Below are 27358 nucleotides of genomic sequence, written 5' to 3'. Positions count from 1 at the left end.
TTAGTTGACATTTTCCTCCTTTTGATACATCCTGTTTGCTCTTAATATATTAAAAACTTCAATCAAGATACAATTATTGAATTTCATATCTTAACATCCTGGTTAAGTAAACACATGGGGCCAGTTCAGTACAGTCCCTGGCATATGTGATTAAGGATAAGCTTTTGGGACATCAGTGCGCTCATCAGGATGTCCTTCGTGGATGTCTCAACACCCTCCTGGTGCATTTCTTCATCATAGTGGGAGAGGCTGTTCAACCAAATGGCCCCCATACACATGCTCCAAGTACTTGTTTAAACATACAACAAAGGAACATGCCAAGAGAGTGTCAGGTTAGGGAAACATCCCAATGCCTGTGCTCTCAGTGCGTCCTCTTCCTAATTGTGTGCACTAGGGCTTGTATTGCCCAAACCGGTCCATGGTTCTGTAAGATTCTGGTAGTGAATGATCTTTCCCTAGATGCAGAATAACTACTGACCTTTGCATCCTGCCATTGCTTGGGTAATACTGTTAAACATGTAGATTAATAATGTGTTGGCCAATGGTTCTGCTAATTTGTCAATAAATGTTTTATCATATGCTGGTGTTAAGCCAGGAGATTTATTATTATGAAGATTTTTAATTGTGGATTTAATATTCATATCTTAGAAAACACTGAATATTCTAAAGAAAGCAATTTAAACTCCCAATGCATATATATTAACTTAATTTTTTGTTTAAAAACATGAACTGATTAGCAATTTCCTCTGAAGACCTTGTGCACTGATTTTTTAACTTATCATGGTGGGATCAGCTCAGTTTTCTGATCTTCTAATGACAACTTAGCTGAAAGCTGATGGCTTATTAATGAATTCAAAAGGTTAAAGGATCTTTCAAATTTAAAAGCTCTCTTTCAATCTAGATGTAATAATCTGTGAACCAATTCCAATACTTTCCCCCCTCATGCAATAGAAAGGAGATGTGCCAAGAAAGCACCGTTCTGATGTCCTTCGCAGTGTTTCCCTTTATCACGTGTATCCCTTTATCATTTAACATGACAGTTAATCTGAATTGCTACTCAACACACAACTATGCAGCATTTGTTACATGACAATTCAGCACGGGCATATTGGATAGTGGGTTGGTATAAATCCTAATCTTCCTTAGACACTACTCCAGGCTCCTACATTGGTGTAACATTAGTCTGACAGAAGAGAACATAAGCACAGTCCAGCTGGATCAGTCCCAGGACCTACCTAGTTCATTATCCTGTTTCACACAGTGGCCCACAAGATGCCTCCGGGGAACCGTCAGGCAAGAGATGAGCGCGTGCCCCCTCCCCTGCAACTGGAATAGAGAAGCATAGTGCCTCTGAGGCTGGAGGTGGCCCACAGCCACCAGACTAGTAGCCATTGATAGACCTGTCCTCCATCAATTAGTCTGAGCCCCTTTTAAAGCCATCCAAGCTGGTGGCCATCACCACATTCCATGGCAAGGAATTCTATAGCTTAATTATATGCTGTGTGAAAAAGTACTTCCTGTTGTCAGTTCTAAATCTCCTGACCTTATGGGATGACCCCGGTTCTAGTGCTGTGAGAGAGGGAGAAAAAATTATATCTGTTCACTCTCTCCACTCCATGCATAATTTTATACAGCTTGATCATGAATTCCCTTAGTCTCCTCTTTTCCAAAGTAAAGAGCACCAGATGCTGTAGTCTAGCCTCATAAGGAAGGTGTTCTAGGCCCCTGATCATCTTGGTTGCCTTCTTCTGCACCTTTTCCAGTTCTACAATATCCTTCTTGAGATATAGTGACCAAAACTGTACACAGTATTCCAGATGTGGCCGCATCATAGATTTGTGTAAAATATTAGCATTTTTATTTTCAACCCTTCATAATGATCCCTAGCATGGAATTTGACTTTTCACAGCCTCCATGCACTTAGTGGATACTTTCAACAAGCTGTTCACTGCGACCCCAATACCTCTCTCCTGGTCAGTCACCGACAACTCAGATCTCATCAGCATATATGTGGAGTTTGGGGGGGGTTGCCCCAATATGCGACACTTGCTTACACTGAATTGCATTTGCCATTTTGTCACTCACTCCCCCAGTTTTGGAGCTCCTCACAATCTGTTGTGGATTTCACTACCCTAAATAGTTTAGTGTCATCTACAAATGTTGACAAATTTCTGGTTACCCCAACTTCTAGATCATTTATGAACAAGTTAAAGAGCATTGGTCCCAGTACCAATCCAGTACCAAGACACACACACACCCCAACAATCTAGACAAAATACTTATCTGCCACCAATTTGATTTCAAGCTAGGTGGCCGATTTGCATACAAGGAAATAACTACTTTACTCAAAAGAATCCTGAAAGGTTGGTTAGGCCCAGCAACAGTGAGTTGCCTAAGATTACAAAGTACACTCCAAACCATGGCTGAGTAAGCCAGAGGGCTGCTTTTTTTAAAAAGTATGTTATGTCTGTGTTGAATACTCTAGCCACTATTCCCACTGAGCGCATCTCTCCCCATTTATTTCTACATCACAATTTTGTGTGTTTACTCAGAAATAAGGTACTCAGTTCACTCAGAAATAACAACAGATGTAGTAGAACCTTCAGTAATGTGTAAGGGGTTATGTGTGGACGTTTATCCTTAATACAAGAACAGGTTTCCCCCCCAATTTCATCAGTGAAATGGTGGAGATGATGTCCTTATGCTTCACAACAGTAATGGTGATGACACAATATTCGACACATTCATACCGTAATTACTGCTGTTGTAAATTATTGCTGGCTGGCACTGCATTGGGAATAATGTAAGTGTGCACAACCTGCCATCACATAAATGTGAGTTGTACTGGAACATCCCTCTTGCACAGTACTTCGGGGAGAGCTTCACAGTGGGGCATGTCAGCCACTGACTTGTCAAATATTATAATGGAAGGGGCTGGAAGAGACTGATCATAATCCTACACCTTTCCCCGTAATTGCACACCACAGTGAAGCAATCTTTTCCCTCTCTCAATCTAACCCACCTCACAGGAATGTTGTATATATCCAGTTACTTTGCTGTCAATATTACCATATCTGAATATGGATTTGAGACCAGCTACGCCAACAGCCTCCTATGCACTGAATATTATGCAATGAGATTAACAGGAGTCTCACCATATTCAGGAATTTTTGGAAATTGAGCTCTGAGGAACAAAAGCAAATTAATTGGATTTCAGCCTAGGACGTTTCCCCAACCAGTTTGAGAGAGAGAGAGAGAGAGAGAGAGAGAGAGAGAGAGAGAGATTTATTTTCACATGTCTCTGAAACAAATGACTGTTACTTCTAAGGGATATGGTAAAAAAAACCCAAATGATTTTCAACCTGAATCTGTATCTTCTCTCCTAAAAATCCTGCTGAGTACATTTCCACCTTCCAATTAGGAGTGTGCATGGAACCGGTTTGCACAGTTTGATCCGAATTTGGATCAGACTGTGGTCCACACATGCGTGGAAGCCATTTGTGTGCTCTGCTTCTGCTGAGAGGGTGGGGGGAGCTATGCTCAGGCCTGCTGGTAAGCGCCTTATCTTTCAGTTCTAAAGATGCCTCTCTCACACTCTCTCTCTGTTCCCCTGCCACCTTTTATTACCTTTGGAAGCAAAAGGAAATCCTAACCGGATTCCCCTTTAAGAGTGCTCAAACTGGTCCGCAAACGAACTGGGCTTGGTCTGGTTTGAAGATGGGCTGGACCCTTTCGCCATGGCCAGTCCAGTCTGCAATCAAACTAATACGATTTGCTACAGACCGGTTCAATCATGGACCAGTTTGACACACCCCTATTTCCAATTTGAGAAATGTTGTAAATTGGGCAACCAAAAGGATCTACTTCTACATAACTGCACCCTTACCTTAAGGTAAATTCAGCTATTTTCTCCAGGATTTTTATGTATTCATTATATTTATATACTTTACTGCCTAAACAGTCTCTCGGCAGCAGAGATTATTATTATTATTATTTATTTATTCAATTTCTATACCATCCTTCCAAAAATGGCTCAGGGCGGTTTACACAGAGAAATAATAAATAAATAAGGTAAGGGATCCCTGTCCCCAAAGGGCTCACAATCTAAAGAAACATAAGATAGACACCAGCATCAGTCACTGGAGGTACTGTGCTGGGGGTGAGTAGGGCCAGTTACTCTCCCCCTGCTAAATAAAGGGAATCCCCATGTTAAAAGGTGCTTCTTTGCTATGTTAACAGGGGTTAGAGGCAGAAGATGCAATTACAATAAAATTAAAATTTAATAGTTTTTTAAACTAACCATTTTTTAACAAGTTAGAATTAAAACATTAAATAACAAATGCATTTTGAAATGAAAATACAAGCAATGGGTATCATGGCCCAATCTCAACCAGCCTTGTGAATTTAAGCTTCTCCACTGCCACCAAGTAGACTTTTATATTTTCTCTGGCTGTATCTTCTGAACCTCTGCTTTATTCAAAGCCAGGTAGGATGGCAAGGCTCCTAAGCGTGGGGTGGGAAAAACAGACATAAGCTACAGTTTGTTAAGTCCAAAAAAGGAGAGATTTTACTTTAAAGTAGTTCAATATAAAACAGTAGTTCTTTTAGAAAATATAGTACAAAGTGACAACCATAAAGACACAAGGAACAAATACCATATGACATAAATGTATCCAGTCTAACCCGCACCAAATATTGTGCCTTAACCTAGAGCTCTTACCAGGAGTTTTCTTAAAAGTACCTCCAATCAGGTTTTGCACAAACCTAGCTTTCCCCCTTTCTCAGCTTCAGGTCTTGATTGTCCCTTCCAGTACTGGAGGTTCCATTCCAGACTGATCCTTCAGCTGCTTTGAGTGTGAGTCAGGAGAGTTTTCAGCCTAACTCTCCCAGTGACTTCTCAGCTTTAATTTCAGCAGCTCTTTTCTCCTGGCTCTCCCAGACTCTGAGTCCAACTGAGTCCAACTGACTCCAACTCTTCAGTTCTCCCACTTTTCAACTCTTCAGCTCTCCAGCTTTTCAACTCTCACTTCTGCTGCAGGCCAGCCTCCTTTTATTATCTTTCCCCCCTCCATATTTCTCTAAACCAGCCAATCAGGACAACTCAAGTTCCCTCCATTGTTTTAAAACATACCCAATCAAATCAAACCCTCTCTTCCCTCCAAAGTTTAACCAGTAAAATATTTTCCCTCCTAAACCAAATTGTAGAACAGAAGCCATGAACCTTTGACCTCTGCATAGCTTTTTGAACATAGGGAGTAAGCAAAATACATATGCTGTATAGAAATATGTGACACTAAAAGAGGTGGTTCAGGCCTCAATCCTTCACAATGGGATTCAGCTCTATATGAAGATATTGCTTGAGGCCATAAAATATACCAGTTAGATTGTACAAACAAGTTAATAGAATACCAAGACTGTTTCAAATTCATACTGTATTTACCCAAAATGAAGATGACTCTGAATTTAAGATGACCCCCTTAAAAAGTAGAGGTTAAAATACAGGTTATACCAGCATTTACTCAAAAGGAACAGAATTCTGAATTTAAGATAACCTCCTCGAAAAAACCTAGGCTTGGATTCAGTAAGTTATATTCATAATGATTTGCAAAGGAAGCTGAGAATGCATTAAATATTAAGCTTACATTTGGCCAGTCCAAACAAAACTTGCTCTGAACTTGTTAAGCTGATTTTCTAAAAAAACCCAAACACACCTCATACTTGCCTATATACACACCCAGATGCAGCTAGATAAAACACACGGCATTTGAGTTGAACTAAGCAAAATGCGATTAATAAAACACTCTAAGCAAAGCTTGAGTTATGCAGAGCTCAGGATTAAAAGACAATTTAGGTTAGAAAATTATTAGATAATGAGTATTTTGTGTTTTCAACAAGAGCCAAATAACTGGCAAATATTCTCAACATATTCAGTTTGTATGAACAGATATGCAGATCAATGCTAAAGATCTATGCACAGAGCAACACTACAAAGACTCCAGCATGCAGTGGCAATGTGCAGTCTTGCCTATCAAAATATGACACTACTGTCACAGCAACTGTTTTGTGATGTCATTAATATTGAAAGCGTATAGTCCAACTATTGATTAGGGGTACTTTTGAGTCCCTATAATTACACCCAACCCGTATAGCTGCCCTGTAGTCAAGCTGTAAGCTAACTTGCTTATTGTTTTCTTCAGGAAAGCTCATAAGACTCCTTTCATACTAAGTCATGAAGTAGTTAGCCTAATCACATCCTATTTACATCCCTTTTAATCTGGAATACAGTACATATCCAGAACAATGCAATACATATTATAATGCATTCTTCTACCATCTGTCCGATAGGTAGCTTGAAGTCAACTCCAATGAGATATTCCAACCATGCACAATACCATAAATTCACAGCTTCTAGAATCAGGCAAGGAAAACCTGTTCAAAACATACAGCATTTTTCTTTCTTTGTTTTGTAAAAGTCACGTTATATACCGTTTCAACATATGTAAAATCAGTGCATGCCTGAATAAACCAGAATATTAAAGAAGTGCACTTTATCCCTTTACAGATATGACTCCTTACTTTGCAGAAAACATTAAAACATAGCACAGAATAATATTATGTAAAGGCCTACATCAGAACAAAGATGAAGACCAGCACCACTGGACATGAAATATAACAAAAATGGTTTTAGGATAGAACTACAGTGGATGCCTTACCTTCAAATCACGCTATAATAAAAAAACATACTGCCTATAGTAGGCCATAATTAAAGAATTCAGCAATGTCTGTGCAAGCAGAGTAGATGGTAACTCATCAAGCAGCAGATCACACCAACAGGACGGTAAGTTAGCTGAAAAGGCCTTTAGGAATATGTCTCCCTAGTCACTGATTCACTTTAAAATATGTAGTCTTTTGTTCAGTATTTCTAGAACAGTGAGCACTCTCTGGAATGGAGACACTGACAACAATGAGGAAAGCAATTCTCCACTGCAATGCCTCAGGATTTTGCAGAGTCATCTTCTGCCGGGTTCTCTGCAAAGTGAAGTCATAGGAAAGGACTGGCCAACCTCACTCTTCACTGCCCTACCCAGAATCCTTTGTAAGCTGAAATGAGTAATTGCACTGGGAAACTCTATAGTACAGTGTTCCAGGCTTCCCAGCGTGTCAAGCGCACATTTCTTTGCCTTTGCAACTCAGCTTTTGGAAAGTTGCCTGGCTGCACTGTACAAGAGAAACAGAAGCAGCCAGAGTGGCCAAAAGAGCTAATTGCAGGCATCATTACTGACTAGTTACAAATTAAATCTCCAGACAAGGTTCTTCAAAGAAAAACAAAAGAGTCCAGACCTTACTCAAAATCTGAAACCCGAAGTGTTAATACGAACAGATTAATTTCTACAATCATAAATTAGGGAACCAATTACTTACAGCCTTTACTATAGCTGCAGATTATGAAATGGTTTGTTTTTCCTGGAAAAAATAGAACCCATTTGTACAACACAGTTTTCTATGTGTCAAAGTTGCTACTGAAGGATTCAAGGATTCAAACTGGAGAACAAGTCCTTGCAAGCTCGGTTCTCATTATCCTATTCACTTTGTTACGCATGCACCAAAGAGAAATCCCTGAAACCATGCCAAGTTGCCAGAAAACACCAAACAGCAGCAAAGTCAAGTTCAGGCGTAATGCTAAACCACGATTCAATGCAGGGCTCCACAGCTTTGGCTTTCCAGCTGTTGTTGGACTACAACTTCTACCATCCCTTTTGACTGCTGTGGCCGGGAATGATGGGAGCTGTAGTCCCAACAACAGCTGGGGGGATGGAATTGTGCAGCCTTGTGAACGAACCTAAGGGAGTTGTGGGCTTCGGTACTCTCCCTTTCCTTCTCTCGCATACATGTGCAAGAGAAGAAGACGGAATGCTTCTTTCACTTTAAAACAAAGTAGAGTTCTATGTTACATTGCTCTCATTATCTACACTGCTCTCATTACTTTACATTACTCTTATTAACTAAGAGTAATGTAAACTTGTAACTCTGGTCAGTTAACAAACCAAACCAGGATTTCTTAAGTTCATATGTAATAGGGAGCTGTGGTTTGTTGTTCTCTCATACATGAGAGAAGAGGAGGGGAGGGATAGCAGGCAAGCCTGTGACTCCCTTAGGCTCATTCACATAGTGCTAGATCGTGATTTAGCATTATGCCTGAACTGGGCCAGAGAGTCAGTGGAACGGCTGCTTCTCTTGCTCCTGACAAAAATGGTAACATACAGAATGAGGTCACTGTGTGAAGCTCCTCTCAAAGACAAGTCTATATTTGCTTGGCTATTATTATTATTATTATTATTATTATTTCAATTTCTATACCGCCCTTCCAAAAATGGCTCAGGGAGGTTTACAAAGAGAGATAACAAACGAATAAGATGGCTCCCTGTCCCCAAAGGGCTCACATTCTAAAAACACAAGACAGACACCAGCAACAGTCACTGGAGGTACTGTGCTGTGGGTAGATAGGGCCAGTTACTCTCCCCCTGCTAAATAAAGAGAATCACCACGGTAAAAGGTGCCTATTTGCCCAGTTAGCAGGGGATAGCATGTGCTAAATGTGAACATGTGAAATAGAGAGGTCTGATCATATATGAGGTTGGGCTGAAACCACTAAAAATTATTTTAATACCCTGTGTAGGGGAGCACGGGAGACAAGTATGGTACCAAATTACTGGAAAGGAATATTCAGGGCCAGAGATGAAGAAACAGCATTTAGATATGGAGAGAGGGTGGGGGGATCTTCAGTACATAACGAAATCATCAGTTCTGTGTAACCACTGCACCTACATAACTGAAAACTGTTCAGGATGATCACCCTAAAGAAATTTGTGGAGTGCTTGATTTGTATTCCCAACTCAGTGATGGTTTTATTCAGCATGCAACTCTCTCCTCAAAACTTTGCTGCACTAAGTAGGGATGTGTGAACAGGTTTGACATTTGTGGACCTTTTTAAAAGCATTTTTTTTAACCTTACCCCCTTCGGGGAGGGGGGTTGTTGGAGGTGGCGTTTGGCCGGCTCTTCGGCCTGTTTGGGCCTTCCCTCTCTGGTGCAATGGCCATTTTGGAGGCCGCTGTGCATATGCAATTGGCCTCTGCATGGCCTGAAAAAAAGTCTGCGAACCCCCCAAGGTCTGAACCGTACCGGCGGGGATTCGAAGGGGTGCCGGACTGAACTGGCCCGGTCTGGTTCAAGTCCAGTTCGGACTCAAACCGAACCATGTCATTCGGTTCTGTGCACACCCCTAGCACTAAGCTGTACTAAAAGTTATGACTCAAGAGTTTTTTGTTTGGGTTGAAGAACAGCAGCTCATCCCACTGGAGTGTGCCAATGAAACTCTTCTGTTGTGGGAAGGACCTCTGAAAGTTAAATATCATTTTCTGACTGAACTACCAGGATAGGCTAAATCGAGTTCCTGTGTAACTGGAGTACACGAAATCTGAAGCAGTATTTCTTTAGGAAAAGGAAAGACAAAGAGGAATAAGGATAATCCTGCCAATGAGACAGAAGCGACAAGCATATTCCCTGAAGTTCCTGCAACTACCAAGATGGGATTAAAATTCACTTGCTTTCTCATTCTGTCAGCCTTTGCTGTACCTCCTCTTTGTCCTGCTACTTCCCCTTCAGTTAGCCTGCCACCATACACTCTTGTATGCCAAGTATGCCCCCTGTAAAGACTTCACAAGCCTACAAAAGCTCCCTGGTGTCTCACGATGTGTCCTCGAGAGACATCCAGACCATCTGCACTCTTGTTAAATGATGAATACCCAAAGCAGCAATTTCCAGCACTGGGTCTGCTCTCCCACTGCCCACCTTAATTCTCTCCTTGTTTTACCAATCTAGGTTTTTCTGCTCTTCACAACAGGATAGTGCTTTTCCATTGTAAAAATATAACCCAATAGAAAGAGCACCGGATACAAACAATGGATCGTTCTTACCTAACCAAAACATGTAAGAGGCCAGTTAAAACATACCAACATACTAATTTTACTTACAGAAGTATGTATCGTTTTATCCTCACCTGAGTATTATACTGTGACAGCAACAATAGAATAATGGTCAGTATGACCAAATGACTGTGGCATTAAAAGAAACATTGCATCCCCAGAAGCATGGCAGCGGGGGTGGGAGGGGACTGGAATGTTCTTACAATTAATTTATTTTAATAATAAACTTTCCCCCATATAATAAATAGTTAATACTGGGCAGTGACAACAGATAAACTGTTGTCAGAGTTTTAAAGTGCCTCGCTTCATCACTTCGTTCTTTTAGACCATTTTGTTCACTCGGGCTTTTTAATATTTTTTTAAAAATGTGATTGTAACTGATTTTTTAAAAAAAGTTTCAAAAATTGTTTTTGTATTGTATTTTGTATTCCCCCCCCTTTGATATTCTGTTATGAATTAGTGTGTGTGTTTATCTCATGTTTTAATGTGTTGTAAGCCACCCAGAGGACAATTTGTTATGAGTCAGCTAACAAATAAAGTTTATGTATTTGCATAATAATAATAATAATAATAATAATAATAATACCACCACCCCAGTGAGGCACTACCTTGGCATGGTTGTGGGGCTTGCGTGCTCTGAGGAATGTGAGAGCTATGCCAGAGGTCCAACCATACTGGACAGGTCTCACCAGAGGAGCCAGACGAAGAGTGCCTCTCCCATCAATCATGACTATACCAGATCGATCGTCGCCCAGGTCAACAAGGACCGAGCCAGGTGCAAGTAACTGGACATCTGGTGGCAAGTGGGCAACAGGATTCAGAATATTCAGTTGAGCAACCAGGGCTTGAGACTGCAGAGTTACTGGAAGAAATGTCGCTTAACCAGAAAAAATATATGCAAAATGCCAACAAGGAAATAATGATCTCCTTTTACAAGTCTAGTCCAACTAGAAGAGGTTATTTTAAAAGAATGTACCAAATTTGGAAAGAGAAGCATCCAGATACAGAAATAATAGAACAAAGGCTAGCAGACCAGAGAAGATTCATAATAAGAAATAAAGTATTCACAGAAATTGAGCTGGAAGAACTGCAAAGAGCAACACAGGCTCGAGATATGGAAGAAGAATTACAACCAACTGAAGAAGTTGCTCAGGCAAAGGAGGAGGAGGTGTTGGAAATAGAGGATGCCACTGTTGCTGAACTGTTTCAAAATCAAAACAAGGCAACCTCCCCTTTGCCTTCACCTCAAAACCCCAAATGCTGTTTAATAGGAAAGCAACAAGAACTAAAGCAAAAAATAACTGAGCACATGAACCAAACAACCAGCAGGGTTCGACTTCCAGCTCTAAAAACAGTTGCCAAAAACAACTTGCTCAGGCATTAAAAGATTTCAGTGCTGCACTTGCAGAAATAACAACCAATAATTTGCAAGAAACAAACCAACTAATGTACAGTGCAGCAACAATAACAACACAAGAGCTCGGATATAAGATCAGCGGACCTGTAAAAAAAGGAAGTCGTGCATCACCTAAATGGAAGATTAGATTAGAAAATAAAATCGCCAGGCTTAGATCAGATGCTAGTAAATTGAAAGATATGAAAGACGAAAGAAAACACCAAACAGTATCTGATCCTAAAATACCATCTAGATTCAAGGACAATTAGAGAAGTCCTGGAAATAATAAAGCAGCAAATAACAGCAGTGTCAAGGAAGATTAGCAGATACGAAGCCAGAATTACACAACACAGGCAGAATCTCCAATTCTAGTCGAATCAGAGACGTTCCTACCAAAGCATAGAAGGAGAAACTGCAAGAAATGTAGAAACACCAAATATAGAAGAAACAGTGCAATTCTGGGAGAAATTATGGGACAACTCAACAGATTATAATAAAAAAGCAGGCTGGGTAAAAGAGGTCGAAAAATGTAACCGACAAATGCAAGATCTAATAAGAACACCAGAATTAATAAGTGAAAGAGCAAAGAAAATAAAAAATTGGACTGTACCAGGCGACGATGAACTGCATGGCTTTTCGCTTAAAACACCTAACAAGCCTTCATAAACAACTATCAAAACAGTTCAATCATATTTTGCAAGGAGGTGATATTGAACAATGGCTAACAACTGGGAAAACTCATCTCATAATGAAAGATGCAGCAAAAGGTGCAGTTCCAAGTAATTATGGACGGATAACCTGCCTGCCAACCATGTTCAAATTATTAACTGGAATAATAGCAGATGAAGTGATGCAACACTTATTAACTAATAAGCAGCTTCCAGTTGAACAGAAAGGAAATTGCCCAAACACCAGAGGCACAAAAGTCCAGCTGCTGATTGACAAAATGATTTTACAAAATTGCAAGAGAAGAAAAACAAATCTAAGTGTTGCATGGATTGACTACAAGAAAGCCTTTGACTCATTGCCTCACACATGAATACTTAAATGTTTAGAAACAACTGGTGTCAGCAAAAACATTCAGATAATTATAAAAAAAGCAATGAGCATGTGGAGTACACAGTTAACAATCAATGGTGAGACACTTGGACAGGTTAGCATTAGAAGAGGTATTTTCCAAGGAGACTCACTATCCCCTCTGTTGTTTGTAATCGCCATGACCCCACATTTCACAAATACTAAACAAAACAGGCCTCGGATACCAAACATCTAAAACTTCAAGTAAAATAAACCATCTGCTGTACATAGACGATCTGAAGTTGTATGGAAAGTCCCAGTCAGAAATCAAATCACTGATAAACAGTGTCTGTATATTCAGTAGCGATATAGCAACGGAGTTTGGACTAGACAAGTGTGCTGCATTAATAATGAACAGAGGAATAATAACAAAAACAGAAGGAATAGAATTGCCCAATGGAAGCAACATCAAGAACCTGGAAGAGAAAGAACATTACAAATACTTGGGCATTCTCCATGCTGTTAACATCGCACACACTGAAGTTAAAAAAAAATTGGAAGTGAATACATCAGGAGAGTTAGAAAAATCCTCAAGTCCAAACTCAATGGCGGGAACACATATAAGCCATAAACACCTGGGCTATACCTGTTATCAGATACAGTGCAGGAATAATAGACTGGACCCAGGCAGAGCTAGAGACGCTAGATCATAAGACCAGGAAAATAATGAACATCAATCGTGCTCTGCACCCCCACAGTGATGTAGATAGGCTATACCTCCCTTACAGCTCAGGTGGAAGAGGAATGCTGCAAGTCCATCAAACAGTGGAGGAGGAGGAAAGAGGCCTTGAAGAATATATCAAGGACAGTGAAGAAGATGCACTTCAAATGGTCATTAATGAGAAACTATTCAACACCAATGAAACAAAGCAGGCCTACAAGAAAGAACAAGTCAAGAACCGAGCAGAAAAATGGAAAAATAAGCCACTGCATGGTCAATATTTGCACAATATAAGTGGAAAATCAGACATCACCGAGACCTGGCAATGGCTTAAGAATGGCAACTTGAAGAAAGAAACAGAGGGTTTAATATTGGCTGCACAAGAACAGGCACTAAGAACAAATGCAGTAAGAGCAAAAGTCGAAAAGTCAACAACAAACAGCAAGTGCCGCCTTTGTAAAGAAGCAGATGAAACAGTGGACCACCTAATCAGCTGTTGTAAAAAGATCGCACAGACTGACTACAAACAAAGGCATGACAAGGTAGCAGGGATGATACACTGGAACATCTGCAAAAAATACAAGCTACCTGTAGCCAAAAATTGGTGGGACAATAAAATTGAAAAAGTGGTAGAAAAAGAAGATGCAAAAATATTATGGGACTTCCCACTACAAACAGAGAAACATCTGCCACACAATACACCGGATATCACTGTAGTCGAGAAGAAAGAAAAACAAGTCAAAATAATCAACATAGCAATACCAGGGGATAGCAGAATAGAAGAAAAATAGAAAAAATCACAAAATACAAAGATCTACAAATTGAAATTGAAAAGCTGTGGCAGAAAAAGACCAAAATAATCCCAGTGGTAATTGGCGCCCTGGGTGCAGTTCCAAAAGACCTTAAAGAGCACCTCAACACCATAGCGGCCACAGAAATCACCATCAGCCAATTACAAAAAGCAACTTTACTGGGAACAGCCTATATTCTGAGATGATATCTATAACAACAGCAACAATATTGATAATAAAATTCAGCCATCCCAGGTCCTTGGGAAGGACTCGATGTCTGGATAAAACAAACCAGTCAATAACTCCGGTCTTTACTGTGTAAACAAATAATAATAATAATAATAATTTTATTTAAAAAGCAATGTCTTCATATTAAATTTTATTTGTTGAGGAAATCTTTGTAAAGCATGTCTATACTTGTCTATGTAAAACATGTTACACTAAAAAAAGCAAGTACTTGTAGCAGTGATAGGGATTTGCACTATATATAGCACTGGAGAGATCACCTCTAAGATATTTCTTCCTAGAGAATATCATGACACAAAATCAAGATGAAAATAATTATCAGGTCATGCAAACGAAAAGGTTTTAAGGACAAACTTGTCCTTTGCTAACTTGGCAAAGAGGCACCTTTTAACAAGGTGATTCTCTTTATTTAGCAGGGGGAGAGTAACTGGCCCTATCCACCCCCAGCACAGTACCTCCAGTGACTTTTGCTGGTGTCTATCTTACATTTCTGTTTAGATTGTGAGCCCTTTGCAGACTGGGATCCATTTTATTTATTTATTATTTCTCTGTGTAAACCGCCCTGAGTCATTTTTGAAAGGGCGGAATAGAAATCAAATAAATAATAAATAAATAATATATTATAATGAATGAATGAATGAATGAATGAACAAATTCCACCAACTAGCAAGCTTTAAGATCAATTTTAGTGACATGAGAATTGCTTTCTTGTTTAAAACAAAACACATACAATCTACAAGACATACATACAATCTACAACACAGATGATGCCAAGAGCAACACTGGAGGAAGACCCATAACAAATCTGACTGTACACGGGCTAGAGCCCATTTTAGGGTCTAGTTCATAAGGGTGGTGAAGAAAATTTTTTCTCTGCCTCCATTGCAACTGCTCAGTGTAGGTCAACAGGGCTGTTTTGTGTGGTAAACTGCTTCACAAGTCACTGCTTCAAAAAGGCCTCCAGGTGATGGGGAAAGAACATCAGCAGCCCGCTGAGACCAGTTTGCTTATCACTTCACAGACAAAGTCACTTGCATCCATGCCAATCTGGACTTCAGAATTTTGGCAATTCCAGGAGACATGCCTTGGCAACCATCTGGTATGATTGTGATGATTCTTTTCAGTTACAGCAGCCTGAGGAAGTGGACAAGATCCTAGGCAGTGCACTCTGGAACCTTGTTCTTCATGGCAAATAAAATCTGCCAGGAAGGAACAGGTAGGTGGTTGGAGCCAATTATTAATGCTCCGTTAAGGGAGGGTAAGATGCCATCGAGCCTCAAGCAGGCAGTGGAAGACCACTACAGTATTTTAAAAGTCCTCCCTTGATTCCATCAACCTTGATAACTATCAGCCTGTTTTAAATCTTTCCTTTTTAAGCGAGGTGATCGAGCATTAGGTGTCTGTGCAACTGCAAAGGGTCTTGGATGATACGGATTATCTAGACCAGGCCTGCTCAATTTAGGCCCCCAGCCGTTTTTGGACTACAGCTCCTATAATCTCCAGCCACAGTGGCCAATAGTCAGGGATTATGGGAGTTGTAGGCCAACATCTGCAGGAGGGCCAAAATTGAACAGCCCTGATCTAGACCCTTTTTGATCAGGCTTTCACCCTGGGTTTGGGACTGGTTGCCCTGGAGCTTTTTCAGACAGCGACTTTACCATTACTCTGGGAGGGAGGCTGTGCGTTCACTTATTGGCCAGATTTACCTCAAAGTCGTTGTGATATTTCAGAGAGCACTTTATACACGATTTGGGTTTTTCCTTCCATATTGGAACTTAGCCTGATTTATGTCCAGGGTAAAAAATTCTCTTTTTGCATCAGAGTATCTGTTATGCCCTGAACTCACAGTAAAGCCTCATGGTAAACTCGTGGTAAAGCATGCTGTCTGAAAAAGCTACTGGTAGATAACCTACACCAGGAACTAGACAGGGGGAGTGTCTTTCTGTTGGTTCTGCTGGAACTCTCAGTGGCATTTGATACCATTGACTATGGTATCTTTCTGGATCACATCTCACCTCGTATAGGGACCGGGTGGTGCATTGTAGTGGTTTCAGTCCTTGCTTGGAGGGAAGTTCCAGAAGATGGTGCTGGGGACTTCTGCTCAACTCCTTGGCTTATGGGGTCCTGCAAGGCTCAGTATTGTTCCCCATGCTGTTTAACATCTATATGAAATCCCTGGGAGAGGTCATGAGGAGGTTTGAAGTGCCATCAATACGCAGATGACTCTCAGCTCTACCTTTCTCTGACATTAGATCCTAGGGAAGCAGTGGATATACTGAACCGGGGGGCTGGAGGCAGAGATGGGCTGGTTTTGGGCTAGCAAACTGAAGTTAAATGCAGACAAGATGGAAGTGCTGCTGGTCAGCAGAAAAGCCAGTTGGGATAGGGTAATTTAACTAGCCCTTGAGAGAGCAAGTGGGGGTGTTGCTGGGCTCTGCTTCTGGATGCTCAAGTGGAGGACGCCACCAGTGGTGCCTTTGCACAGTTTCGGCTAGTGCTCCAGCTGCAATCCTTTATAGAGAAGGCAGATATGGCCACGGTTATCCATGCCTTAGTCACATCACGGCTGGATTACAGCAATGTGCTTTACGTGGGCCATCTTTGAAGAATATTCGGAAACTTCAGTTGGTGCAGAATGCAGCTGCCAGGGTTCTCTCTGGAACGGCTCACTTGGAGCATGTTACATCTATTTTGAAAGATCCACACTGGCTGCCAATTTGTTTTCAGATCCAATTCAAGGAGCTGGTTATTACCTTTAAAGCCCTTAACGGTTTGGGCCCTGGATACCTGAAGCACCGCCTGCTCCCAAGGGTTTCTGCCCAACCAATAAAGTTGTCAGAGGGGCCTTTGCTCTGTGTGCCAATGTTGAGAGAAGCTAAATTTTCATGCACATGGGACAGGGCCTTCTCTGTTGTTGCCCCCAGGCTCTGGAATGGTCTCCCAGTGAATGTCTTTGACAGCTGTAGCTGCTTTTTAAAAAAACCCACTAAAGACCATTATATTTGTTCAGATGTTTACCCCTTAGGGGTCACAGGGTCACTCAGCTTTCCTGTTTCTCTTTTTTATGGGTTGGGGGTTTTTTTGGTTGTTGTTTTGATTTTTGGTGTTTTAAAGTTTTTACTGTTTAACTAGTTTTAAGGTTTTAAACATGCTTTTTATGGAGTTTTATTGTATTTTAACTTTTGTAAGCTGCCTTGATATGTCTTATGAAAGGCAGTACACAAACTGAACAAACAAGATATACTGTTGCTAATTTAGTCCTATGTAACATATAATTTGGGGAATACTCAAATTAACAAATTGCTTTCCCATACACCGGTCACTTTCAAGAAGATAAGGAGAAAAGTGCACACAAGGAAGGTGTCTGAAAAAGCTACAGGAGGTTGTGCCGTAGCAGTCCTGGATGTAACTCTACCATGTTGCTGCTAGAGCTGCAATCACTTGTGGCAAAAACCCCGGCCCACAAAGGAGACAACTGTGCAATGTAGCAAAATATAGGTGGACATTGCTGCCTTTGGATGTGCAGAGTGGTTGATTTCAGCCCAGTCCCTTTCAGGAAACCATACCCCTACTGCATCCACTGTGCGTCTTGATTACATTAGCGATCCTGCAGAACATCACCTGTTCATGAAAGCACAAACCAAAAGAAATGTAGTCAATACTGGTAGGCAAATTACTAAACAAAGGACCGGGTCTCACGATCTCCCCGCTCACGAGAAGGGAGGGAGCCCTGGGCGGCCGGATTGGCCGCCCACACGATTGCCGGCTCTGAGACAAAGCTGGCGGGGGCTGGGGAGGTGGGGGCCGTGCGGTCCCCGGAAGCCCCAGTATGCCCTGCGCGAGTGCATTCTAAAATTCTAAAAACCAGGTTTGTGGAGCGCTCGCTCTGCAAACCTGGTTTGGGGGCAGGGGTTCTTGAGCGAGTTACCCGCTCTAGAACCACTGGGCTTGCAGCCGAGCCCGGTGGTTCTGACGATCGGCAAAAATCGGGCTAGCGGAGGCTAGCCCGATTTTTGCTGATAGTCAGAATAGCCCCACTGTATTATCCATGACCTACAGTACACATTATTAAAACAAAATTAGAAGATAAAAAGAAAGCAGCACAGAATAATTTATTTGGTAATATTACACACTTTCAAGATATCAAGTCAGTGTTCTTGTTTCCCCCCCTTGTTTGCCCTTTTGCACTTGACTTATTTCACCCACAAGCAGTCCATGGTTGCCTCCACCATTCCCTCTAAGATGCGCGGCTGCACATCCACTCACAAAATTTCAGCCCCCTGCGCAGAGGATCTCAACAGCCGCACAGTTTCACACTGCACTCCAATGGCTGCTTAAAATGCCAACAGTCTCTCTCTCCCCCCATACCCGCGTTAGCTCTTGCTGAGGCTAGAAAGGAGAGATCTGCTTTCTTGCACAAGAAAGAGCCGATTCTCCCACTCCGGCCACGGCAAGAACTTACTGAAAGTCTGTACCTCCTCTTGGAGTGGCTGGCAGCTGCTCTCTGGGCTGCAGGAACCTCCAGATGCAAGAAAAGGCCAGGTGGGAGAGTTCTTACAGACAGATAGCGCCGCGGCTGCTTTTCTTGTAGCCGGAGGCTCCTGCAACCCACAGAGTGGCGGCGAGCTACTCCGAGAGGAGGCACAGGCTTTCAGGAACGTGTGTACTCTGTCCCCAGCCCCCATCATCTTCGGCAGCTTTCAGAGTAGAGAAAGCAGCCAGAGGTGGTGGGTGCTGGCTCTGTACTCCTGAGGTGGATGTTTCCAGCTCAAGGAGGGCTTGTGTGCAGCTTCCCTTCTGCATCCCCGCATCCCTGTCTCCTTACAGGCTTCCTTACCCAATAGGAAAGCCGGAGGACGGACTCTGCCAGGAGCTCCAGTGCACCGGCACTGGGAGAACAAGAGAGAGCACATGCACAGCAATGTTTAAGCCAGTATAAAACCTTAGAGGAGATAGAAGTGGAGGTCACGGTAGTGCTGAGGAGGAGGAGAGACAAGACACTGTGTGTACACTGTAGGGGTGTGTGTATGTTGAGACTGTAGAAGGAAGTGTGTGGGGTGGGAAGGGAAGGAGTGTATCAGAAGGAGTGTGTGTATGTAAATCCAATAATATATAATGCAAGTGCACAGTGCATTATGGGATTTCCGGGGCCAGGACGACATGTCCCGTCCCGGACCCCAACCCTCTGCATTGCCAGGGGCAGCTGGCCACCATCCGGGCGCACAAAGACTGAGGAATAATCTGTGGGGAAGGTAAGTTTTAAGAGCCTTTAGTACCACCTGCCCTCAAGGCCTCTCAAATAATCATGAGAAAGGGCTCAGTGTCGGGATAGGGCTGAAGACTCATTTAAAATTCTGACTTTAAAAAGATAAAAGAACAAACTTGCCACAAAACCACATCCTGAAGTCCAAACAGGTGTGCTGATACGTTGCCAGAGGGCACATTCCTTGTAGCCAAGATCTGCCAAAGAAAATATGCTGCTGCCAGTCTTGGGAAGCATTTAATTCTGTACTGACTTGCAATGAGTTCTCACATATGTTGGAAGTGGGAAGATAACATAAATAAAGAAGATATCTCATTTGTTTCCTATCGATGTTTTCTAATTATTGACAATTCCAAGCCCAAACTAGTTCAGAAAGACTCTCAAAAGAAATCAGGTAAAGAGACAATCAGAAAGGTATAATCAGTTATTCAAAGTCAAAGCATTTAATGGATTCACTTGGTAACATGAAGAATCCACACTCCAAAAATATATATATTCAAAAACTGAACATTCTCTTATATGAAGCAATCTCAAAAAATGTTTTCTGGAGCCCCTCTGCTTACTATGCAAAATTACCCCAAAATAAGTTATTTTAGCTTAACAGGATCAAAATCCTCACTGAATACACAGGACTGCTAAGTAACAGCATAGTATTTAACCATATATTTCTTACAAGACAATTATTTTAATATCTATTTATTTAAATAGGAATTTGGGGGCACTGAACCAAACTAGAAAAACAGGTCAGTTATGCAGAAGCCTTAGGATTTAGTCCATGCATCATATTTGTAGTTAATCTATTTTCTTTGCTTTAGTCATTCAGTATAATATAGAAATGAAGCTTCCAGTGGTAATTTATTTATGTCTAAAGAAATGGTTTATCTATAACACCCCACATGGTTCAAACCCGTAATTAGCCCTTGAACAATTCCTGGTCACAAAATAAAAAGAGAAACCACTGCCTTAGCTAAGGTGCATTCTCACTACGTACCAATGGGCAATTCAACTATTTAAATAAGAATCCAATCTTAAATATTAGTGAGACTTGTAGTCCTGGCACATGAAATCCTACATAGCACCTCAGTGTCTAGCATCCAAATGTGGATTCACATAGAATCTCCTGGCCAATGTGACCTAGACAGCATTTTTTTTGCAGCAGAGAGTGGCCAAATCAAGAGTCTATTCACACGAGCGTGCAAAACCGGGCTAGGGGAGCCCAGCCCAGTTTTGCACACTTGTGTGAACCACCAGGATCACAGCTGATTCTGGTGGCCACACAGCGGCAAACCTGCCAAAGCAGCCTCCTAGTTAAATGAGGTTAAGGGAGTGAGTGCTCCCTTGACCTCATTTATTTGACCGTGTATCTGCCATGGTTGCTTGCAGCTGCGGTGAGCACATTCGGAGGGGAGGGGTGTCCCAGTAACACACTGTGCACTCATGCGGTGCATTACTGGGGCTCTGGGGGGTGGGATGCCGCATGGCAGCACTTCCCTGCACCTGACACCCAGAGCTGCTGGGAGAGGCAAGGAAGAGCCAGAGCCAAGTCGCCACTCATCTGGGCGCATGATCCACCCACCCAGAGAATAGTCAATGCTTATCTGCGGGGAGGGTCAGGCAAACCCACTCTCCCCGCTGACTCCTTTCAGCACTTCACACTGCTTGTGTGTAATGCCACAGAGTGTTTTGAAACTGCACCTTAAGGGAACCCAACCCACAAACCATTCCTTTCTGCCTGTCTCAGAATTCTCATGGTTACAGAGGATTCTAGAGCATGTTCTAGACTGACAGTTCACACAGTCAGAACTATTAGCCCTGCATGAAATGAGAGTACATCTCAGAACAGGAAGGATGTACAGGAAGGCTGACAGTGTGGGGCGAGCTGTGCTTCAGGCAACTTTGCCCACTATTAGTTATTTTCTCCTTGAAGAATCACTAATCAGCCTCAATAGAACCCCAGAATTCCCTGGAACAATTTCAAAACCACCGCCATTGAACACCCATGGAAGATTCTGAGATGGGTGCCAATGCATATCCTAAAGTTTCTGTGATGCCAGGCTCAGCAGTGGTTGAACATCACAAACATCAGCAACAACAGGTAAATCAATCAGCCTTTGAACAATTTTCACTTGCTAGTGATTCAGAGAGAGTGGTCAGGCCTTGCATTGGGTTGAGTGCAAGGCACCACTCCCAAATCAAAGTCTATTGGACCTTGATCAGAATACTTTCTCCTATTCAATTCACAGAAAAATCAACATGGTTCACCAATTCAGACTCTAGCCCATATGTTGTACAGCGATATGAGCACAGGAGGAGGACTCTGCCCTCACAGAGAAGCTGGAGTAGCTGTGGTAAAGAGTTGTTCTGCAGCTTAGCACACGCTGAGGGTGATGAGGAAGCGATTTTCACTTCTCTCCCCTCCTCACAAAAGCCCTTTTTGCATCCAGGAATATGTCCGTGAGGGATGAGCAGCCTTCAAGGACCTATCTGTTGAAGCAAATAGAGCTTTTGTAGGGGGGCAACATAAGGGGGAATCGCTACCCTATCCGCATGCACTAGGCTGAAGAACAACCTTTTGCCAAAGCTACTCTCTAGCTTCTCTACAAGGGCAGATTCTTATGGTAACACGTGGGCCATTTTTTAGCCTACTTTCCTTAAGTAAACTTATGAGATTACCCGACATTCTGTCTGTGTGTCTGTCCGTGAGTGTGTCCTCCCCATCAACCTCGCAACGCCTAGACCAATATGAGCCCAAATTGGGTATAGTTGTAGGGACACATAGCAACACTAGAGTGGTGTAGTTTGTGATGATGTCATCCATCCTAATTCAAGATGGCAGCTGTATGGACATCTGAAGTGCAAGTAGGCTAACTTGTGGACTGCCTAACCGATTTGAACCAAATTTGGCACAGCTATAGTGAGTGACACATAGGGAAACCTCAATGGCATAGTCTGTGATGATGTCATCCACCCCAATTCAAAATGGCATATGCATAAACATTTGACAGGCAAGTGGGAAAATTTGTGATCCGCCTAACTGATTTGAACCAAATTTGCTACACCTGTAGGGACATATAAGAACACCTAAATGGCCTAGTTTGTGATGATGTCATCCACCCTGCTTCAAGATGGTGGATATATAAACATTTGAGGCACAAGTGGGCTAACTTGTGGACCATCTAACCGATTTGAACCAAATTTGGGTCAGTTGTAGTGAGTGACACATAGGGACAGCTCAGTGGTATAGTTTGTGATGATGTCATCCACCCTGATTCAAGATGGTGGACGCATGAATGTTTGGGGTGCAAGTAGGCTAACTTGTGAACAGCCTAATCAATTTGAACCAAATTTGCTACAGCTGTAGGGACACATAGGGACAGCTCAAGGGCATAGTTTGAACTGCCTAACCCATTTGTATCGAATTTAGTCCAGTTGTAGGAATAGTGAAAGGAAAGCAGGCAGATTAGTTCTTACTAGAACAACTTGTTTTTAAACAATTCTCAATTCTGCCTTTTTACCAAGGAGCGACATTATTTTCAAATAAACTAAAAATATATTATGATATAATTATGTGTGATATATTTTTAGTTGATTTGAAAATAATTCAGCAAGCAGTTCTGCTGAGCAAGTTTAGGAAGAAGCTAGATGAATACATTTCCCTTGAAAAGGATTCCATGAAATGTGTTGGGAAACACCAGTCTTTGCAGCTGTTTTTTCTACATTTGCAATTGCATCATCTTACAGCTGGTTTTGATCTTTCCTTTTGTTTGCTGATCTACCTCCCTCTCATTTTATCTCACGGTGACTATGAAGTAGGTTAGGCTAAGAGATGAGATTCAACTGGTCCAAGGTCACCCAGCCAACTTCAAAACCTGGGGATTCCAAACCCAGGTCCCCACTGTCCATGTCAGCTCTGCAGTAAGCTAAACTGACATAAAGTATCAGGTTACAACAGCAGTTGTGTAGAGGAACAAATTATTTTGGAACAGGCCCTAAGTCACACTTCAAGCCTAAAGTAATCAAAACCTGTTGGTTTCAGTGGCCAGCAGAAGAGATTTCAAAACATATATAAGTCTGCATGCAACTGTCAAGGATGCACCAAATAATATAGACACAACCCAAGTTAAAGCAGCTAATTTACTCCTTCTGGAAGTATTTTAGAAATGCATACACTGACTAGCTGAAACATGCCGGCGATTACTTTTGAACAATTACAAAGAAGGGGATTGCTTGCAGTTCTTTTGACATAAAACACATAACCCAACTTTCTTATATGCACACTGATGTTTGCATTGATCCAGCAAGGAGGATCATGCAAAACAAACTCCACAGGTCACCTCTGTTCCTAGATCAGGTTTCCTTATAGTGTGCTACACAGAGAGGAAAAACCTGTAAGTAGCACCTAGAATATGATGAACATATGCAAACACGTTAGAAGTATGGTTATTTCTAGGGATGAGCATGGAACCAGTTCAGAGATCCTTTATGGGCCTCCGAACTGGTTTGAAAGACCGGCGGTTCAGCTGGTTCAAAGGTGGGGGGAAGGGTCTCTTTAAGGATGGGGGAAGGATGCTCTTACCCCTCCCAACGCATTTCCCCCACCGGTGCTGCCTTTTAAAATGGTCTGGCGGGGCTGCAGCATACCTCCTTGCCTCCCTGATGCCTCCCCAGACTGGGAGTGACCGTACATTGCCACTGTGCCATGATACTTGCTGGGTTACCCTGGGCCAGTCACTTCTCTCTCAACCTAACCTACTTCACAGGGTTGTTGTGAGTAGAAACGTAACTATATAATCCTTGGAGGAAGAGCAGAGCACAAAATAGATAGATAGATAGATAGATAGATAGATAGATAGATAGATAGATAGATAGATAAGAAAAAAAATTTCCAGTCAAATTCTGTCCCAGGAGGCACTGGGGCAGCAAGGAGGTATGCTGTCGCCCTGCCGGACCATTTTAAAAGGCAGCGCTGGCAGAGGAAATGTGGTGGGAAGAGTATGAGCACCCTCCCCCATCCTTAAAGAGATCTCCCACCCCCCACCTTTGAACCTGGCACACTACTAGTTATTTCTCAACATTTTTTGATCAAAAATGCCTCTATATTCTCTCTCTGTTATTACAATGGACCACGAATCTCCTGGACTTCACAGTGTCGACAACAAATATACATATCTCAACAACAATGGGTGCCTCTCAGGAGTCAGGAAGACCCAAACACATGTATTATTTCAATCTGACTGTGTTCTACGCGGTTTTCCTGACTATTCATGCTGCCTCCTGCCAAGCCATATATTCCTTCTCTTCAGAAATAGAAAAGAAGATAGAAAGAGAAAAGACTCAGATGCTTTCTTACATCAAATCAGCCACATGCCAAATTATTGACCAGAAAACGCTAGCAAGACAAGAACTACAGTCCCCAGTGAAGGGGAACGGCAGGAAGGGAAGGCATGTTGGTTACAATGTTCTTCTTAGCTAAGCCAGACAGACAATATTGTCCCCAGCAAGCATTCCCATTGTGGGTGAACCAGTTCTAACATTAATTCAATTGCCAGCCCATGTTGCTGATAAATCACTAGTCTTGGCCCTAGTCAACGAGGCTGTTTCAAATCCTTCATTATGAGCAAGTTTGTTATACTCGTGTCAGAGATACAAGAGTGTACCTATTGTATGGTGCCTCTGATTTAGCACAAAGCATCATCAGTTCCCACTCTACACAATTTTGAATATCCTATCTATCTCGTGTTTTATTATATATATTATATATATAGTTTCATATACTTTTTTGGAGACTGCACACTAATGCCTTGGCTACTTTTTTAATTAGCTACTTTCTGTTGCAATAAGACTAGCTAGTGTCCTGACCATTATGTGAATAGGGACATCACTGCAGATGGCCAGCAATAATAAAATGCTACTAGAGGAATGCTGCATTGCCATCACAAGAAACCAGAGGCTAATGAGAAAGAGAGAGAACACTCCCATCAGCACTACTGAGCACACCCACAAAGTGCAACAGCAGAGCTTGCAGCATCTAATGCACCATTCAAACAGCAGAGCTGCAGCATCTTGTGCACCACTTGTGCTCAGCCATGGAGGTAGGTTTGTTTGTTTTCTAAAAAGTGTTGGGTCAAGAATGAACAGCTTTGCTCTTTTCTTCTTCCATTTCTGTCTGTCACGCAACTTGTCAGCTTTTTTTAAAGATGTACTTCCTGCACATATTAACGCTACATATCTGATAAGGGTGGTTTGCAAATTTGCATTTGGACATGCAAATCTGAGCATATACAGAAAGCTATCTTGATATGGTTATGTAAGTGTCCAGGTAGCTGCTCAGAGAAAATAGGCATGTAGAGAAATGATACATGAACATTATTTACCTCAAGCACAAATAAAGGCACAATATGAACAACAGACAATTATTCACCAAATTTTATTGACTCAGAATATCTATATCAGCCCTCCCCTTCAGTCAAAAGGTGTGTGTGTGTGTGGGGGGGGTAATCCAATCCCAAATCAACAAGTCTTATAGCACAATCTTGAGCATGTTTACTTAGAAATAAGTCTAACTGTGGACTTACAAACTAAGGCTGCAATTCTATGCACAGTAACGCTGGAATCAAGTTGGAGTACAAACACAATATGAGTTTGTTTTTAAAAAAAAATACTTCCCAGTCTTTGAAACAATGTCAATAAAAAGAACGCAGACCAATTCAAACATCCTAAACTGCTAAGCAATGCTTCAAACCATAAAAGGTTTCAGAACTACTGTGAGATGTTTTCCACTGCACAGACAAATTATTCATTCACAGTTTTACAAAGTGTTTATTCACAAAGTGTTTGGTTTCTCATATGCCCTGTAGTGTATGTAATTACAGCCCAAATCTTACAGATAGTGCAGTGGTATAGCTGGGTCTCTTCTTTTAAAGCAGACCAGGAAGTAACTCCAAACTTTCTACTCTCCCACACCAATCTCTTTTATCATGATTTACAAGGGTAGTTGTCAACATACCTCTAACTATGCCAGTACTACTTGGTTATGCCGAAAGCAGCTCTTCCCAAATCACGTCAATCAATCTGCCCACAGATAGATCTTAAATTGCTCTCCTACAATCCCCACATCCCACTGCATAAATATACAGAGAAACCATATAAAGCACATGGAGGGTAATTACTTCAAAAGGGAACAAAAATAATCTACACTGCAGCCTTTCAAAGATCCAGTCCATAATCCCAAAAGATTCAAAAGCATTACCTCACCGCTGCTTTGAGACAAACTGAGCATTCACTCTGGGTACTACCCAGCATTCCCTGGTCCACACAAAGACAACAGAGGTGTGACCAATCACATTGTGGCTAGCAGGCGCTGTTTGAAAGCTCCCTCCCTGTACTGCCCATTGACATGCTAGCTGGCAGCCTGCTGAACTTGTTGTCATGGCAACACATCCCAGCTGCTCTCCACTGAGGCTTGTTACATTACTCAGCCGCCCCCCCCCCCCTTTTCACCACTCACTTTTGCTAATTAAAAATTTAGGCCTATGTTTTGCATGTTGGAAGGAAACAGAAACAAAACAGACTCCTCGCTATGGAAGGGCTGAAAATGCACAATTAGGCAGAAACGGGAGACTTGCTATAACCAATCAATAGGCAGATGTGTAGACTTGAACAGATGGAATTTGTCACTAAAGCTAGTCTGCTGCAAAACAAAAACATGCACAGCCCTAAAGACACTCCACCCAGTTTTAAACCTTTCAGTTCACACTGCAAGAGGAGTATTGTAATCTCCTTCCTTTCTGCCCAAGTGCATTGCCTGGATATTCTCGCCTTCGCTGGTCTGCTGGAGGTTAAAACAGGACCCATAAAACAACAAATTGTCAAAAAGATGATGAAAACAAGCATTGTGTGGGAGCAGATCCAGTTAAGCTGCCAATACAGTAAATGCATGC

General features: G+C 41.9%; 1 protein-coding gene across 4 annotated transcripts in view; it reads right to left on the bottom strand.

Moving 5' to 3' along the window:
• STOX2 (storkhead box 2) overlaps nucleotides 1-27358 on the bottom strand; it is a 246056-nt gene that overhangs the window by 67428 nt on the left and 151270 nt on the right. Inside the window, exon 1 of one of the 4 annotated variants that reach the window (XM_053257673.1) lies at nucleotides 26668-26787. The exons of the other annotated variants lie outside the window; for them this stretch is intronic. The gene's annotated coding sequence lies outside the window, so the exon portion shown is untranslated. Of the gene's footprint in view, nucleotides 1-26667; nucleotides 26788-27358 lie in introns of those variants that run through there. 4 annotated transcript variants of the gene reach the window in all.

This window comes from Hemicordylus capensis, chromosome 5 (assembly GCF_027244095.1).
Source record: "Hemicordylus capensis ecotype Gifberg chromosome 5, rHemCap1.1.pri, whole genome shotgun sequence".
In the NCBI taxonomy this organism is placed as follows: domain Eukaryota; kingdom Metazoa; phylum Chordata; class Lepidosauria; order Squamata; family Cordylidae; genus Hemicordylus; species Hemicordylus capensis.
Note: the sequence above shows the minus strand (reverse complement) of the source record. Positions and strands in the feature narration are given on the sequence as shown.